This window comes from Crinia signifera, chromosome 11 (genome assembly GCF_055691185.1).
Source record: "Crinia signifera chromosome 11, ASM5569118v1, whole genome shotgun sequence".
Classification (NCBI taxonomy): domain Eukaryota; kingdom Metazoa; phylum Chordata; class Amphibia; order Anura; family Myobatrachidae; genus Crinia; species Crinia signifera.
Window position 1 is genome coordinate 104,696,464 of NC_139227.1, and position 18,407 is coordinate 104,714,870.

General features: G+C 48.7%; 1 protein-coding gene across 9 annotated transcripts in view; it reads right to left on the bottom strand.

Annotated features, from left to right (window-relative positions):
* The window catches only part of MICAL2 (microtubule associated monooxygenase, calponin and LIM domain containing 2), a 191,914-nt gene extending 187,584 nt beyond the window's left edge, over positions 1-4,330 (bottom strand). For all 9 annotated transcript variants that reach the window (XM_083164104.1, XM_083164103.1, XM_083164101.1 and 6 more), the window contains exon 1: positions 4,158-4,330. The gene's annotated coding sequence lies outside the window, so the exon portion shown is untranslated. The remainder of the gene's footprint in view (positions 1-4,157) is intronic.
* Positions 4,331-18,407: the final 14,077 nt, after the last annotated feature.

Genomic DNA, 18,407 nt, shown 5'->3' on the forward strand with positions numbered 1-18,407 from the left:
TTTAACAAGGACAACATGAGTCTGCGGGTGGTTAATAGGACATTTTACAGGAGTAATGCATTATCAAAAGGCAGCAATTATCAGTTAAAAGTATATGCTAGACGCATATTTATTATCCTTTATTTAAATAGTGCCAGCACATACCGGCGCGTTTTACAATGCAGTTATATAGGCTGAGCTGTACATGTGCGTATCGCTGGTGAGATTTGGGAATGCTTCCTGGGGACTCGGCTAAAACCCCCATCGTGTCAGGTGGAATGCAGTCAAAATACAGACGGTCAAAATACCGATACCATTGGCAAACAGACAAAATACCGACACGTTCAAAATGCCGACATTTACAATGCTGACACGTCAAAACGTCGACATGAGTTTTTCAAGATTTTTTTCTTTGAAACCGACTTGTTCGATCCAAGTGGGCGTAGGGTTAGATTACAAAAGTGTGCCAAGTGCAGCGAGGTACACTTATACGGTGCCTTATGTCGACATTATGACATGTCAACAATTTTTCTGTTGTTATTTTGACAATGTTGACATTTTTGGCAATATCAGCATTTTGAACATGTCAGTATTTTGACTGTCTGACAATGCTTGCTGGTATTTTGTTCATCGGGATCCCGAAGAGGGCAGCCAGGAAGTCGGCAACTCTGATATACAGTAAATACAATCCACTTAGTTTTTAATTTATTTCCATATTTCTTTTGACATAGCCGTGATTTTAAATGGTTTGGGAACCACTGAGCGAACCCCTTATGAACATACAGTATGACAAGAATTAAATGCAGAGCAAGAGAAGTTGTGCAGCCTGCACGGCATCATTTCACCCCTCTACCCTGGGCAAGGGCACCAATTTATTCACCCACTAATCCAGGCCTGTGCACAGTTATGTATATACACAGAATGTGTACATAACACAGAAGCTAAGAACGGCACACCATATGAGAAGTGATATGGCGCATTTGTCTTTACTCATACAATAAGGCAAACAGATACTAATATTACACCCAGCACGAATGAGAAGTGGTGCTGTGCAGTTATCCACAGCAGAGTTCAACCCCCTGTGCTACATTTACTTCCAGTAGTACAGCACAGATTCAAATGTCTGTTACAATCAAAAGGTTAAATGAATTGAGCTGAGGTTTTGTACAATGGCAGATACCACGCAGGGTTTAAAGTCAGGTTTTAAAATGTCAACTTAGCGGAAACTGACGCGTTTTGCCATCTATAGAAACGCGGCTTCGGAAATGGCAGAATCACTGTAATTGGGTGATGTATAACTGCACTGAATACCTACAGATGCCAGACAAATAAAGGGTATATCTTAAACATTTATAGACACACAGGGTCCATTTGGTAAACAGATTCAGGGGCACATGGGGGGAAATTTACACTTATTAGGGTATATTTGGGAACATGATACAAGACAGGGTACATGGTAAACGCAACATTAAAAGGGTCTATAAGAATCATTGCATACAGAACAAGAAAAGTGGTACTGTGCTGTCCCATTTAAATACAGAATAAACCCAAATTCTCAGAACTACATCCTGCATAGAGACCTGCTTCGGTAACGTTGTACATTCATACAGAACAGGAACTTACGGTGAGGACAGCATGTAGCTTGCAGCGAGAAGTTGTACTGTGCCCTTGGCCTGGTATAAAATAAGAGTCCGTTACTAAGGCAGAGAACTCCCAGTTTATCTTTGTGAAATGTTTCGGAGAGCAGCAAAGTCCCATAGAGCCTGAATCAGCAATGGGTCCCTGTGTGGGAGAATGAATCACCTACATCTGGAAACAGATCATCATTTCTCACCCTGGGAAGACAAGCACCCCGGTACGCAGATTAGCATACTTCCATCATGTATGTATCAGTATCCCTGACTCAGCCACTTGTATGACACACCGTCTATGTACAGCACCAGCTGTAATCACACTTATCGCAGGTTATGCTCATTCAGAACTTTGGTCAGCTCGGCAAATAAGGACTTTATACTGTATAAGGGTCCGATAAGGCTGACGGCCCTTCCCAGATATTGGTTCAGGAGAAAAGCTGGAAAGGGGTGCAGCAGATGAGGGTGTGAACGTGTGCCCAGTAATCAGTTACCCGAATACGACAGTCCATGTATAGTTTTACCATTTCCATTGTTCTAGTGATCAGTAAAGTTGATCTAAGAGGTAGGAGTACAGTTCCATTGTGTTCCATCCATTACCTTTCTGATAATTATTATTATTATTGTTATTGCCACTGTTTTGGGAATGCATGGGTTGGATCTAGGCTGCAGTCCTGGATTTCTGCTGAAATAAATGTTCTATGCATGAAGTGCTCAGCATGGACAAGTCCCAGGCCTATGATAACCTAGTTACTATGTGATGACAGCCAGCCCCAGCCAGCTCCCCTTATGAATATTATACCTTTTTTTTCTAATTAGAGAATTATGGAAGATATTGACGTCAGGCCCCAGAGAAAGTAACGTTACGTTATTCACTATGATACAGGTGGGCATGTGTGATGTGACAGCCTGGGTATTGGGGTTTGGTTGTCAGTGTGGCTTTCAGCAAGTTAAATACACAACGGCAATGAATAAATGATTTATCAGGACCTGAATGACACCTGGGAACAAGATCCCAAACACAGAAACTCAGTGACCAAGTATCCCGGCAGTACAGAGCTCCTGTTACAGGTGTACTGTGTCCAGGAACAGGAGCCCAATCACTGGTGTGACATCTCCGCTGGTGAGAGCCTCCTGCCCCAGGATCTATACTAACCTCACTGGTGAATGCCTCCTGCCCCAGGGGCTATACTAACCTCACTGGTGAGTGCCTCCTGCCCCAGGGGCTATACTAACCTCACTGGTGATAGCCTCCTGCCCCAGGATCTATACTAACCTCACTGGTGATAGCCTCCTGCCCCAGGATCTATACTAACCTCACTGGTGAGTGCCTCCTGCCCCAGGGGCTATACTAACCTCACTGGTGAGTGCCTCCTGCCCCAGGGGCTATACTAACCTCACTGGTGAGTGCCTCCTGCCCCAGGATCTATACTAACCTCACTGGTGAGTCCCTCCTGCCCCAGGGGCTATACTAACCTCACTGGTGAGTGCCTCCTGTCCCAGGGGCTATACTAAGCTCACTGGTGAATGCCTCCTGCCCCTGGATCTATACTAACCTCACTGGTGAGTGCCTCCTGCCCCAGGGGCTATACTAACCTCACTGGTGAGTGCCTCCTGCCCCAGGGGCTATACTAACCTCACTGGTGAGTGCCTCCTGCCCCAGGGGCTATACTAACCTCACTGGTGAGTGCCTCCTGCCCCAGGGGCTATACTAACTTCACTGGTGAGTGCCTCCTGCCCCAGGGGCTATACTAACCTCACTGGTGAGTGCCTCCTGCCCCAGGGGCTATACTAACCTCACTAGTGAATGCCTCCTGCCCCAGGTGTCATACTAACCTCACTGGTGACTGCCTCCTGCCCCAGGTGTCATACTAACCTCACTGGTGACTGCCTCCTGCCCCAGGTGTCATACTAACCTCACTGGTGACTGCCTCCTGTCCCAGGTGTCATACTAACCTCACTGGTGACTGCCTCCTGCCCCAGGTGTCATACTAACCTCACTGATGACTGCCTCCTGCCCCAGGGGCTATACTAACCTCACTAGTGAATGCCTCCTGCCCCAGGGGCTATACTAACCCACACTGGTGAGTGCCTCCTGCCCCAGGTGTCATACTAACCTCACTGGTGACTGCCTCCTGCCCCAGGTGTCATACCTCTGTTACTGATGAATGCCCTGTCACTGGGAATATTGCCCCATGTCACACTGGGATAACTGCCCCTGATACTGGGAACGCTAGCCCATTACTGTTACTTATGAGTACCCCCTACAACAGGTGTACATTAGTAACCCCTGCCCCTGATACCACAGCACTTTATACAGAGCCATGTAACTGATATAGTCCCCCTATAACTGCCCCCATAAGGACTGGTAATAACTACTATTACCCCCTGCACTGGTTGAGCACCTGTCCTGTAACTCATGCAGGACTACCGCCTCCCCCCGCCCCGTCTATGTTACCTCTATGACACCCCACATAGGGTGCAGGCTGCTGGTAGGAGCCCCCGCTGTCCTTGGTCGCACACACACATCATCCACAGGTTCCTTACCATGAGATGATTCCTAGAGCCCCATGTAGGGGGCAGCAGGACCCTCAGCCATAGTGTCACAGTGCTCAGGGAGTGTATATATATAGATCCCAGCAGCAGGCAGTGTATATAGATCCCAGCAGCAGGCAGCCAGCGCAGTCTGACAGCTCAGCTCACATTGCCGCTGCTCCCTGTGTGTAGTAGGAGTGCCACTGAGTGGGTGCAACTGTCTGCTCTCAGCCAACCACAGGCCATAGACTGAGCAGACCGACAGGAGGTAGGGCCCGCCCCCCAGCTGTCACTCTAGTGCTGGGAGTATTATGTAAATGTTTCGTTCCTGGGTACTTGTGAAGTAACAAACAATCTGCAGTTCCATAATCTCACAGTATATGCCTATGTATGTATGTATGTATGTTTATACTGTAGGTATTTATTATCCCATTATATGCCTATGTACAGTATGTATGTATGAATTCTCCCAGTATCTGCCCATGTATGTATTCTGCTAGTATCTGACTGTGTACAGTATGTATGTATGTATGTATGTATGTATTAAATGCCTATGTACAGTATGTATGAATGTATTATGCCAGTATTTCCTGTGTACAGTATGTATGTAGCATTCATATCTAATTTCATCCCATCTGGTGGTACTGCCATGCTATGGAAGTCTATCCGGTACTTGTTTCCTAGCACGGCCACACCGATTTGTATCCGGGTGATCTTGTCGGAAAAATCGCGTCGGTCGCATCGCATGCGACCAAATCGCATGCGATGCGACCGACGCGATCGACACGATTTTTACATTGAATCAAATGTGAATAGGGTCCCTGGGACCCTATTTTACATTGGATTCAATGTAAAGTATTCCCCAGACCCCCAATTTTACCCCCTCAACGGCACCCCACGATTGACGCCAACCCGAAGCGTGGCGAGCGCAGCGAGCCCGCGAGGGGCGGCGGTACGCGTCCTCCGTCCTTTTCATACCCCCACTATCTACGTCGGCGTGGAGTTGAGAATATAAAGTGTGGCGAGCGCAGCGAGCCACCGAGCCCGAAGCGTGGTGAGCGCAGCGAGCCCCGCAGGGGGGCGCGTATAACTTCACAGGTATACGCGTCCCCTAACGGGGCTCGCTGCGCTCGCCACGCTTCGGGCACTATTTTTTTTCTCCCCCCACGCTTTGGTGGATGGTAAGGCATGAAATATCGCCTGACGACACATGTCGGCTCAAAAAACAATCAAAAACCCCATGTCGACCTAATGACCCTGTCAACCTTACCCAGGTCAACCTAATGACCCTGTCGACTTAAGTCATGTCGCCCTAAATGCATGTCGACCTAATGGTATCGGCCTAATGCTTGTCGACCATCATGCTGGTGACCCAATGACCGTATCCCGTATGTAATCTCCCGGCATCTGCCTATGTATGTATTCTCCCAGCATCTGCCTGTGTATAAAATCTCCCGGCATCTGCCTATGTATGTATTCTCCCAGCATCTGCCTGTGTCTGTATTCTCCTGGCATCTGCCTATGTATGTAATCTCCCAGCATCTGCCTGTGTATGTATTCTCCCAGCATCTGCCTGTGTCTGTATTCTCCTGGCATCTGCCTATGTATGTAATCTCCCAGCATCTGCCTGTGTATAAAATCTCCCAGCATCTGCCTATGTATGTATTCTCCCAGCATCTGCCTGTGTCTGTATTCTCCTGGCATCTGCCTGTGTATGTATTCTCCCGGCATCTGCCTGTGTCTGTATACTCCCAGCATCTGCCTGTGTATGTATTCTCCTGGCATCTGCCTGTGTATGTAATCTCCTGGCATCTGCCTGTGTATGTAATCTCCCGGCATCTGCCTGTGTCTGTATACTCCCAGCATCTGCCTGTGTATGTATTCTCCTGGCATCTGCCTGTGTATGTAATCTCCCGGCATCTGCCTGTGTATGTATTCTCCCAGCATCTGCCTATGTAGAGTATGTAGTATTCTCCCAATACCTGCATTATGCATGTATTCTCTCTGCATCTGCCTGCGTATGTATTCTCCCAGAATAATCATTGCTGGTGCAGGATAATCAGTGACGCTGCAGGATAATCAGTGGGGGTGCAGGATAACCAGTGGTGGTGCAGGATAATCAGTGGTTGCGGTGTAGGATAATCAGTGACGGTGCAGGATAACCAGCGGGGGTGCAGGCTGATCAGTGTAGGTGCAGGATAATCAGTGGCGGTGTAGTATAATCAGTAACAGTGCAGTCAGTGACGGTGCAGTAGAATCAGTGATGGTGCAGGATAATCAATGACGGTGCAGGATAATCAGTGGCGGTGCAGGATAACCAGCGGGGGTGCAGGCTGATCAGTGTAGGTGCAGGATAATCAGTGGCGGTGTAGTATAATCAGTAACAGTGCAGTCAGTGACGGTGCAGTAGAATCAGTGATGGTGCAGGATAATCAATGACGGTGCAGGATAATCAGTGGCGGTGCAGGATAATCAGTGAAGGTGCAGTATAATCAGTGATGGTGCAGGATAATCAGTGATGGTGCAGGCTGATCAGTGTCGGTGCAGGATAATCAGTGACGGTGCAGGATAATCAGTGGGGGTGCCGGATAATCAGTGATGGTGCAGGCTGATCAGTGTCGGTGCAGGATAATCAGTGACGGTGCAGGATAATCAGTGGGGGTGCAGGATAATCAGTGGGGGTGCCGGATAATCAGTGGGGGTGCAGGATAATCAGTGGGGGTGCCGGATAATCAGTGATGGTGCAGGATAATCAGTGGCAGTGCAGGATAATCAATGACGGTGCAGGATAATCAGTGGCGGTGCAGGATAATCAGTGACGGTGCAGGATAATCAGTGGCGGTGCAGGATAATCAGTGACGGTGCAGTATAATCAGTGACGGTGCAGGATAATCAGTGGCAGTGCAGGATAATCAGTGACGGTGCAGTATAATCAGTGACGGTGCAGGATAATCAGTGGGGGTGCCGGATAATCAGTGGGGGTGCCGGATAATCAGTGGGGGTGCAACATAATCAGTGACGCTGCAGGATAATCAGTGGCGATGCAGGATAATCAGTGACGGTGCAGTATAATCAGCGACGGTGCAGGATAATCAGTGGGGGTGCAGGATAATCAGTGGCGGTGCAGGATAATCAGTGACGGTGCAGGATAATCAGTGACGGTGCAGTATAATCAGTGACGGTGCAGGATAATCAGTGGGGGTGCAGGATAATCAGTGGCGGTGCAGGATAATCAGTGACGGTGCCGGATAATCAGTGACGCTGCAGGATAATCAGTGGCAGTGCAGTCAGTGACGGTGCAGTATAATCAATGACGGTGCAGGATAATCAGTGGCGGTGCAGGATAATCAGTGACGGTGCAGGATAATCAGTGGCGGTGCAGTATAATCAGTGGCAGTGCAGTCAGTGACGGTGCAGTATAATCAATGACGGTGCAGGATAATCAGTGACGGTGCAGTATAATCAGTGATGGTGCAGGATAATCAGTGGCAGTGCAGGATAATCAATGACGGTGCAGGATAATCAGTGGCGGTGCAGGATAATCAGTGACGGTGCAGGATAATCAGTGACGGTGCAGGATAATCAGTGGGGGTGCAGTATAATCAGTGAAGGTGCAGGATAATCAGTGGCGGTGCAGGATAATCAGTGACGGTGCAGGATAATCAGTGGGGGTGCAGGATAATCAGTGGCGGTGCAGGATAATCAGTGACAGTGCCGGATAATCAGTGACGCTGCAGGATAATCAGTGGCGATGCAGATGCTGTGCACCACATTACACTGCATGTTAGAGTTGGGTTCGGCCGATCTCATCTCCCACCTACAGCACAAACGGCTCTGAATCAGCCACAAAAGTGTCTTTCTATAAGGAAATGGGAGGATCTGTCTCCGATCACAGGAAACCCTGGTCTGTGGCTTGGGTGAGTCTGATTGCAGATATACAGTATATGATACAATAGAAGCCGGGGAGGCTAGCTGGGAACCTGGGGGCCACAAGCATATTGGGGCCGTTGTTCATGTCTTCCCTAAGTACTGGAAATCTTAGTGATATGTGTAATAGTAAACATATACAACATGCGGTCAGTAACACGCAACATTCTTGTGATTGTGTGAATGGGGAAGTTGTGGTGATATAAATATCAAGGACACATAAACAAATGGCAGTGCACGTGTCAGAAGGGTCATACTGTAACCCCATGCAAAGTACAGGGGTCCTAATGGGTGTACTTCCCTAGGTGAGCTGTACCGGCGTGGTGCAACGTACCTCTGCGGTGTGATGTGACAGTGCTATTATGCTTTTCTCTCCGTTCCGTGTTTTTTACACCACAGCTAGTTAGCCAGTGTAATTACAGAATACATCAAGGCCTATTTATGTCACTAAAAATAATGGTCTGTCCTCCAAAAATGCTTCTCTGTCACTTTACTTTCTCGGACCTCGTCAATATGGGCTCATTTCTGCCCTTTGTGAATAGGTCCCCAAAAAAGCATAAAATATATACAGCAATAAAAATATGATCATTTTTAGTTCAATGACTGTTTATAATGAGGGTAATTCCAGTGCAGTCTATAACAGCATCTTATTTTAATTTTTTTACAGTAACTCCTAAAAAGCTTCCAAGATTGGGGGACAGTCACAGGTCCCCCAGATGTTGTGGCCAATGGTACACATTCATTGGAAAAGACTAACCTGTATCCAATCAGAGCATTATACTCACGGAACAAGACTAACTTGTATCCAATCAGAGCATTATACTCACAGGACAAGACTAACCTGTATCCAATCAGAGCATTATACTCACAGGACAAGACCAACCGGTAGCCAATCAGGGCATTATATTCACGGGACAAGACTAACCTGTAGCCAATCAGAGCATTCTATTCACGGGACAGGACTAACCTGTATCCAAGTATAGCATTATACTCACGGGACAAGACCAACCGGTAGCCAATCAGAGCATTATATTCACGGGACAAGACTAACCTGTATCCAATCAGAGCATTATACTCACGGGACAAGACCAACCAATAGCCAATCAGAGCATTATACTCACGGGACAAGACTAACCTGTATCCAATCAGAGCATTATATTCATGGGACAAGACCAACCGGTAGCCAATCAGAGCATTATACTCATGGGACAAGACTAACCTGTATCCAATCAGAGCATTATACTCACGGGACAAGACCAACCGGTAGCCAATCAGGGCATTATATTCACGGGACAAGACTAACCTGTAGCCAATCAGAGCATTCTATTCACGGGACAGGACTAACCTGTATCCAAGAATAGCATTATACTCACGGGACAAGACCAACCGGTAGCCAATCAGAGCATTATATTCACGGGACAAGACTAACCTGTAGCCAATCAGAGCATTCTATTCAAGGGACAAGACTAACCTGTATCCAATCAGAGCATTATACTCACGGGACAAGACCAACCAATAGCCAATCAGAGCATTATACTCACGGGACAAGACTAACCTGTATCCAATCAGATCACTATACTCACGGGACAAGACCAACCGGTAGCTAATCAGAGCATTATACTCACAGGACAAGACCAACCGGTAGCCAATCAGAGCATTATACTCACGGGACAAGACTAACCTGTATCCAATCAGATCACTATACTCACGGGACAGGACCAACTGGTAGCAAATCAGAGCATTATACTCACGGGACAAGACCAACCGGTAGCCAATCAGGGCATTATATTCATGGGACAAGACTAACCTGTAGCCAATCAGAGCATTCTATTCACGGGACAGGACTAACCTGTATCCAAGCATAGCATTATACTCACGGGACAAGACCAACCGGTAGCCAATCAGAGCATTATATTCACGGGACAAGACTAACCTGTAGCCAATCAGAGCATTCTATTCAAGGGACAAGACTAACCTGTATCCAATCAGAGCATTATACTCACAGGACAAGACCAACCGGTAGCCAATCAGAGCATTATACTCACGGGACAAGACTAACCTGTATACACTCAGAGCATTATACTCACAGGACAAGTCCAACCGGTAGCCAATCAGAGCATTATATTCACGGGACAAGACCAACCGGTAGCCAATCAGAGCATTATACTCACCGGACAAGACTGACCTGTATCCAATCAGATCACTATACTCATGGGACAAGACCAACTGGTAGCCAATCAGAGCATTATACTCACGGGACAAGACTAACCTGTAGCCAATCAGAGCATTATATTCAAGGGACAAGACCGACCAGTAGCCAATCAGAGCATTATATTCACAGGACAAGACTAACCTGTTGCCGTGTATTATGGCCCTGATTTTGGTTGACTCGGTAAGCTGCGAAGTTTGCAGCTTACTGAGTTCCAGAGGGTCTGTCCTTTCGCACACCGAATCTCCCCCCCCCCCCCCACCGCCACCGTATCCCCTCGCATGTGCCCGCAACAGGAGAAATCATTCTATGGTCGCGTCCATTAAATGATTTCTCCAGGGCACCAAAATCCTAGGAGTCGCTGAGCATTGGCTGGTGGTGGTCACTTGATTACAGCAGCCAGTCAGTATTCTCTACCCCCAGCCAGACAGTAAATGGCTATCAGTTATATTACAGCAAAGGTGGAGTCTGCCATACCCATAGTGCTGGGAACCAGAAGTATGTTGGATATTATGTGTTTCTGTATGTTGGAATATGTGCATACCATAATGTGATGTCTCGGGGATGAGACCCGTCCAAACCATACTTGCCTACCTGACCCTCTCCATGTGGGAGAAAAGGCTCTGTTCCTGGACTTCCCTGGTAATGTATGAGTGCATGATTGCAGTACCGGGCAAGGCCACCCCGCATGTTGGGTTCCTCCCCGCATTGTTATTGCACAATTTTGTAATCCCATCGCCAGCGGTTAAGAGAGGTGGTCTCCTCCTCTCTCCCGGAGTCCTGTCTTGAGCACAGCACTAGTGCACAGCACAGTAGTGTCCCTGCACCATCCTAATAGTCCCAGCTGTGGCAGAATTGCCACAATTCTGGACTCCCCCCCCCATGGCATGATGATGGGTGAGACACATTTATCCCAAAAATATTGTAGTTTAATATTAAGAATATTGTGCCAGATGCAAACTATCCCCTGATGCAGCAGTCACCGGTTCCTATGAATTGGTTGCATCCAGTGACGGCTGCAGAGATCCAAAATTCAAATGGTGGAGCCGCACCAACTGCCACACATCACCACCCAGGATCACTGGGTTCATCCGCCACTGTTTGCATCCTTATATCCTCCATAGAGGACCACCCAGCCACCGCTACTGCTAAATAGATTCCTCACATGGTCAGACAGGCTATGTACCCCACCTCTGGATCCGCCACTGGTGCATCCTTAATCCTCCATAGAGGAGCACCCGGCCGCTGCTACTGCTTCATATATTCCTCACATGGTCAGGCAGGCTATGTACCCCACCTCTGGATCCGCCACTGGTGCCTCCTTATAGCCTCCATAGAGGAGCACCCGGCCGCCGCTACTGCTTAATAGATTCCTCACATGGTCAGACAGGCTATGTACCCCACCTCTAGATCCACCACTGGTGCCTCCTTATAGCCTCCATAGAGGACCACCCAGCCACCGCTACTGCTTAATAGATTCCTTTACATGGTCAGACAGTCTATGTACCCCACCTCTGGATTCGCCACTGGTGCCTCCTTATAGCCTCCATAGTGGAGCATCCGCCCGCTGCTACTGTTTAATAGATTCCTTTACATGGTCAGACAGGCTATGTACTCCACCTCTGGATCCGCCACTGGGGCATCCTTATAGCCTCCATAGAGGAGCACACGGCCGTTGCTACTGCTTAATAAATTACTCACATGGTCAGGCAGGCTATGTACCCCACCTCTGGATCCGCCACTGGTGCATCCTTATATCCTCCATAGAGGAGACCCTAGCCATCACTACTGCTTCATATATTCCTCACATGGTCAGGCAGGCTATGTACCCCACCTCTGGATCCGCCAGTGGTGTCTCCTTATAGCCTCCATAGAGGACCACCCAGCCAGCGCTACTGTTTATTAATAGATTCCTTTACATGGTCAGACAGGCTATGTACCCCACCTCTGGATCCGCCACTGGTGCATCCTTATAGCCTCCATAGAGGAGCACACGGCCGCTGCTACTGCTTAATAAATTACTCACATGGTCAGGCAGGCTATGTACCCCACCTCTGGATCCGCCACTGGTGTCTCCTTATAGCCTCCATAGAGGAGCATCCGGCCGCCACTACTGCTTAATAGATCCCTCACATGGTCAGACAGGCTATGTACCCCACCTCTGGATCCGCCACTGGTGCATCCTTATAGCCTCCATAGAGGAGCACCTGGCCACTGCTACTGCTTAATAGATCCCTCACATGGTCAGGCAGGCTATGTACCCCACCTCTGGATCCGCCACTGGTGCCTTCTTATAGCCTCCATAGTGGAGCACCCGGCCGCTGCTACTGCTTAATAGATTCCTTTACATGGTCAGACAGGCTATGTACCCCACCTCTGGATCCGCCACTGGTGTCTCCTTATAGCCTCCATAGTGGAGCACCCGGCCGCTGCTACTGCTTAATAGATTCCTCACATGGTCAGGCAGGCTATGTACCCCACCTCTGGATCCGCCACTGGTGCATCCTTATAGCCTCCATAGAGGAGCACCTGGCCACTGCTACTGCTTAATAGATCCCTCACATGGTCAGGCAGGCTATGTACCCCACCTCTGGATCCGCCACTGGTGCATCCTTATAGCCTCCATAGAGGAGACCCTAGCCATTACTACTGCTTCATATATTCCTCACATGGTCAGGCAGGCTATGTACCCCACCTCTGGATCCGCCACTGGTGTCTCCTTATAGCCTCCATAGAGGACCACCCAGCCAGCGCTACTGCTTATTATTAGATTCCTTTACATGGTCAGACAGGCTATGTACCCCACCTCTGGATCCGCCACTGGTGCATCCTTATAGCCTCCATAGAGGAGCACCCGGCCACTGCTACTGCTTAATAGATTCCTCACATGGTCAGGCAGGCTATGTACCCCACCTCTGGATCCGCCAGTGGTGTCTCCTTATAGCCTCCATAGAGGAGCACGCGGCCGCCGCTACTGCTTAATAGATCCCTCACATGGTCAGACAGGCTATGTACCCCACCTCTGGATCCGCCAATGGTGCATCCTTATAGCCTCCATAGAGGAGAACCTGGCCACTGCTACTGCTTAATAGATTCCTCACATGGTCAGACAGGCTATGTACCCCCACCTCTGGATCCGCCACTGGTGCATCCTTATAGCCTCCATAGAGGAGAACCTGGCCACTGCTACTGCTTAATAGATTCCTCACATGGCCAGACAGGCTATGTACCCCACCTCTGGATCCGCCACTGGTGCATCCTTATATCCTCCATAGAGGAGACCCTAGCCATCACTACTGCTTCATATATTCCTCACATGGTCAGGCAGGCTATGTACCCCACCTCTGGATCCGCCACTGGTGCATCCTTAATCCTCCATAAAGGAGCACCCAGCCACTGCTACTGCTTAATAGATTCCTCACATGGTCAGGCAAGCTATGTACCCCACCTCTGGATCTGCCACTGGTGTCTCCTTATAGCCTCCATAGAGGAGCACCCGGCCGCCACTACTGCTTAATAAATCCCTCACATGGTCAGACAGGCTATGTACCCCACCTCTGGATCCGCCACTGGTGTCTCCTTATAGCCTCCATAAGAGGAGCACCCGGCCGCCACTACTGCTTAATAGATTCCTTTACATGTTCAGACAGGCTATGTACCCCACCTCTGGATCCGCCACTGGTGCATCCTTATAGCCTCCATAGAGGAGCACCCGGCCGCTGCTACTGCTTAATAGATTCCTTTACATGGTCAGACAGGCTATGTACCCCACCTCTGGATCCGCCACTGGTGTCTCCTTATAGCCTCCATAGTGGAGCACCCGGCCGCTGCTACTGCTTAATAGATTCCTCACATGGTCAGGCAGGCTATGTACCCCACCTCTGGATCCGCCACTGGTGCATCCTTATAGCCTCCATAGAGGAGCACCTGGCCACTGCTACTGCTTAATAGATCCCTCACATGGTCAGGCAGGCTATGTACCCCACCTCTGGATCCGCCACTGGTGCATCCTTATAGCCTCCATAGAGGAGACCCTAGCCATTACTACTGCTTCATATATTCCTCACATGGTCAGGCAGGCTATGTACCCCACCTCTGGATCCGCCACTGGTGTCTCCTTATAGCCTCCATAGAGGACCACCCAGCCAGCGCTACTGCTTATTATTAGATTCCTTTACATGGTCAGACAGGCTATGTACCCCACCTCTGGATCCGCCACTGGTGCATCCTTATAGCCTCCATAGAGGAGCACCCGGCCACTGCTACTGCTTAATAGATTCCTCACATGGTCAGGCAGGCTATGTACCCCACCTCTGGATCCGCCAGTGGTGTCTCCTTATAGCCTCCATAGAGGAGCACGCGGCCGCCGCTACTGCTTAATAGATCCCTCACATGGTCAGACAGGCTATGTACCCCACCTCTGGATCCGCCAATGGTGCATCCTTATAGCCTCCATAGAGGAGAACCTGGCCACTGCTACTGCTTAATAGATTCCTCACATGGTCAGACAGGCTATGTACCCCACCTCTGGATCCGCCAGTGGTGTCTCCTTATAGCCTCCATAGAGGAGCACGCGGCCGCCGCTACTGCTTAATAGATCCCTCACATGGTCAGACAGGCTATGTACCCCACCTCTGGATCCGCCAATGGTGCATCCTTATAGCCTCCATAGAGGAGAACCTGGCCACTGCTACTGCTTAATAGATTCCTCACATGGTCAGACAGGCTATGTACCCCACCTCTGGATCCGCCACTGGTGCATCCTTATAGCCTCCATAGAGGAGAACCTGGCCACTGCTACTGCTTAATAGATTCCTCACATGGCCAGACAGGCTATGTACCCCACCTCTGGATCCGCCACTGGTGCATCCTTATATCCTCCATAGAGGAGACCCTAGCCATCACTACTGCTTCATATATTCCTCACATGGTCAGGCAGGCTATGTACCCCACCTCTGGATCCGCCACTGGTGCATCCTTAATCCTCCATAGAGGACCACCCAGCCACTGCTACTGCTTAATAGATTCCTCACATGGTCAGGCAGGCTATGTACCCCACCTCTGGATCCGCCACTGGTGCATCCTTATAGCCTCCATAGAGGAGCATCCGGCCGCCACTACTGCTTAATAGATTCCTTTACATCACAGGTCTTCATAGGAAAAAATGTGGCAATGCATGTTGGAACATGTAGTTTCACAACATCTGGAGGGCCACAGGTTGAAGACTCATGCTTTACATGGTCAGACAGGCTATGTACCCCACCTCTGGATCCGCCACTGGTGTCTCCTTATAGCCTCCATAGAGGACCACCCGGCTGCTGCTACTGCTTAATAAATTCCTTTACATGGTCAGACAGGCTATGTACCCCACCTCTGGATCCGCCACTGGTGTCTCCTTATAGCCTCCATAGAGGACCACCCAGCTGCCGCTACTGCTTAATAAATTCCTTTACATGGTCAGACAGGCTATGTACCCCACCTCTGGATCCGCCACTGGTGTCTCCTTATAGCCTCCATAGAGGACCACCCAGCTGCCGCTACTGCTTAATAGATTCCTCACATGGTCAGACAGGCTATGTACCCCACCTCTGGATCCGCCACTGGTGTCTCCTTATAGCCTCCATAGAGGACCACCCAGCTGCCGCTACTGCTTAATAGATTCCTTTACATGGCCAGACAGTCTAGGTACCCCACCTCTGGATCTGCCACTGGTGCATCCTTATAGCCTCCATAGAGGAGCACCCGGCCACTGCTACTGCTTAATAGATTCCTTTACATGGTCAGACAGGCTATGTACCCCACCCCAGGCTATGTACCCCACCTCCCTATAAACGCGGCTCCATATCATTACATAGTTGGCAGCCTGTCACAGTTATGTCATGTAGCTGCATACATTTATAATTACTGCAGCACTCTGGCCAGGCTGAGTGGCGTTGCACAGAAGGTAAGTGGATAATGATATATGAATTTGGTAGTAATTAGTAGGTGTGTGACTGAGTGACAGTAACATGATAACCTTTGGCCAGGTGAGCTCAGGTAAATGTTTTCTATAGAATTTCTGTACTGACTGCCACCTTCTGTCATTTCTGGGAAAAGTCCCAGGTTTTAAAGACTTGTCCCTGGTAATTCTCCGCTTATTCTGAAATTCTTACAGTTAGCATTTGGTGGTAGATTTTGAAACGTAGAATTTGAAAATGCACAAACCAACAACTGCAGTGAGGTAAGTGTGTCATAGCGGGAGCCATGGTGCGAGAGGTCAGTAAGGAGGTCAGTGGCGTAACAATGCAACCACAGCCCAAGTAGTGGTGGGTGGAGCCACGCCATGGGGCACCGTGCTGTGGCAGATTCCATTCAGAAGGCCCCCCCAAAAAAATGGCCGCCTCCTTAGAGGAGACAGGAACTTTTTTGGCAGGGGTTCAAAAATTTCTAGAGCAAGTGTAGGACATTCCATCTACCTCTCATATCTCTGAAACCATTGGGCACTTGTACAGCAACACAGACCGGAAATACAAGCCTTTTGTCATGTACAAGGCCTTATCACATACAGTATTTAACACTTTATTAATTACTGCAGTTACCTCTGCCAAGATAAATAATGGGGGTGGTAATGTTGAATAGGGATTATAGTAGCGCACGCAGGGGGGGTTTACGAGTACCCAGAAACCCCCCCCAGAAGTCTAAGGGCCCTCGGCTGAAAGCTGAGGGTCCCCTCTTTCCATGGGTACAAGAATTTTAAAAATCGGCCCTTGGGAACCGGAGATATCTGACTTCAAAGCAGTGGTCCCCATCCAAGCCTGTTAATTGCTCTTCCCAGTCAGATCTTTCAGGTTCTGTATGACTTAGAGTTTTTCTGAGGGTATATTCCAAAAGCTGGGACTCTCCCCCTTTGATGGGCACTAGAAGCTTGTCTCTACTGTTTCCAGAACCAGAGAAATCAACCATCCAGCAGCTGGTTACAGCTACAGCTCCACACACCTGGTATGTAGATTTATATACTCGTTGGCAGATTGCTCTGCCTCCTGAACTCTGATCCCCTAGACCCCAATACCATTTGGTAGGTGGGATTCTCTAGTTTTCAATTCCATTAAAATCGAAGAAATCTATTTCCGAGAACTGAAGATATCTGCCGTCAAGCAAGCTGTCCTCCCACCAGAAATTATGAATAATAACCCCACTCCACTATACACCCTCCTCTGCATATTATCCTCTACCACCCTGGAAGTTATTTATCAGGGCCCTTTCATTCAGCCCAATGCCCTCATCTCCCACCATCTGTGCAGTAAAGGGGTAATTAGTGGAAATTACTGATCCAGGCCCTACATGCTGAGCAGTTGATATAATACCCCCTACCACCTGTGGGACATCAAAGCTTCCCCCACCCCTACCGCTGGAGGATCGGTAGGGGCCCCAATACATTGCTATGCCCAGGGGCCTACACTGCTGTTGATGCCCCTGTATATATATATATATATATATATATATATATATATATATATATATATATATATATATATATATGTATGTATGTATATATATGTATATATGTATATATATATATATATATATATATATATATATATTTGTTTTTATTATTTATATACATTTGGTCTATCTATAATACTTTAACTGACCCGGCATATACTGGGTCACCTAAGTGTCCATTTCCATGCTTTGCTCCGCCCCTCTGGAAACCCCCTTCTGAAAATCCTGCGTTTGCCACTGGGATACTAGAATTGCAGATGACCTGATTGGCCCGTCCGGTCTGAAAGCCTGGCCAAGCAGCTCTGATTGGCTGCACGGCACACAGAAAGGTTTGGATCTATCTCATTCTCCAGCAGACGGAACATACTATATAATCCGCCATGGGGAACATGAAAGTAGGCAACAGTACTCACAAAGTGTACCCTCGCTTCTCTTGCCACACTTGTGCCCTGCTTCGCTTTGCTTGCCACCCATTACTAGAAGGAATAGATGGTGGTGTGGACCGGCGCAGTTCCTATTCCCTGTCTGAGGTGTCCCTCTCTGCTGTGATGCTTCTAGCACAGTGTGGTCTGTATATCAGTGCTGAAATACAGACCACACTGTGCAAGACGCACCACATCAGAGCGCGGCACCCGAGGCAGGAA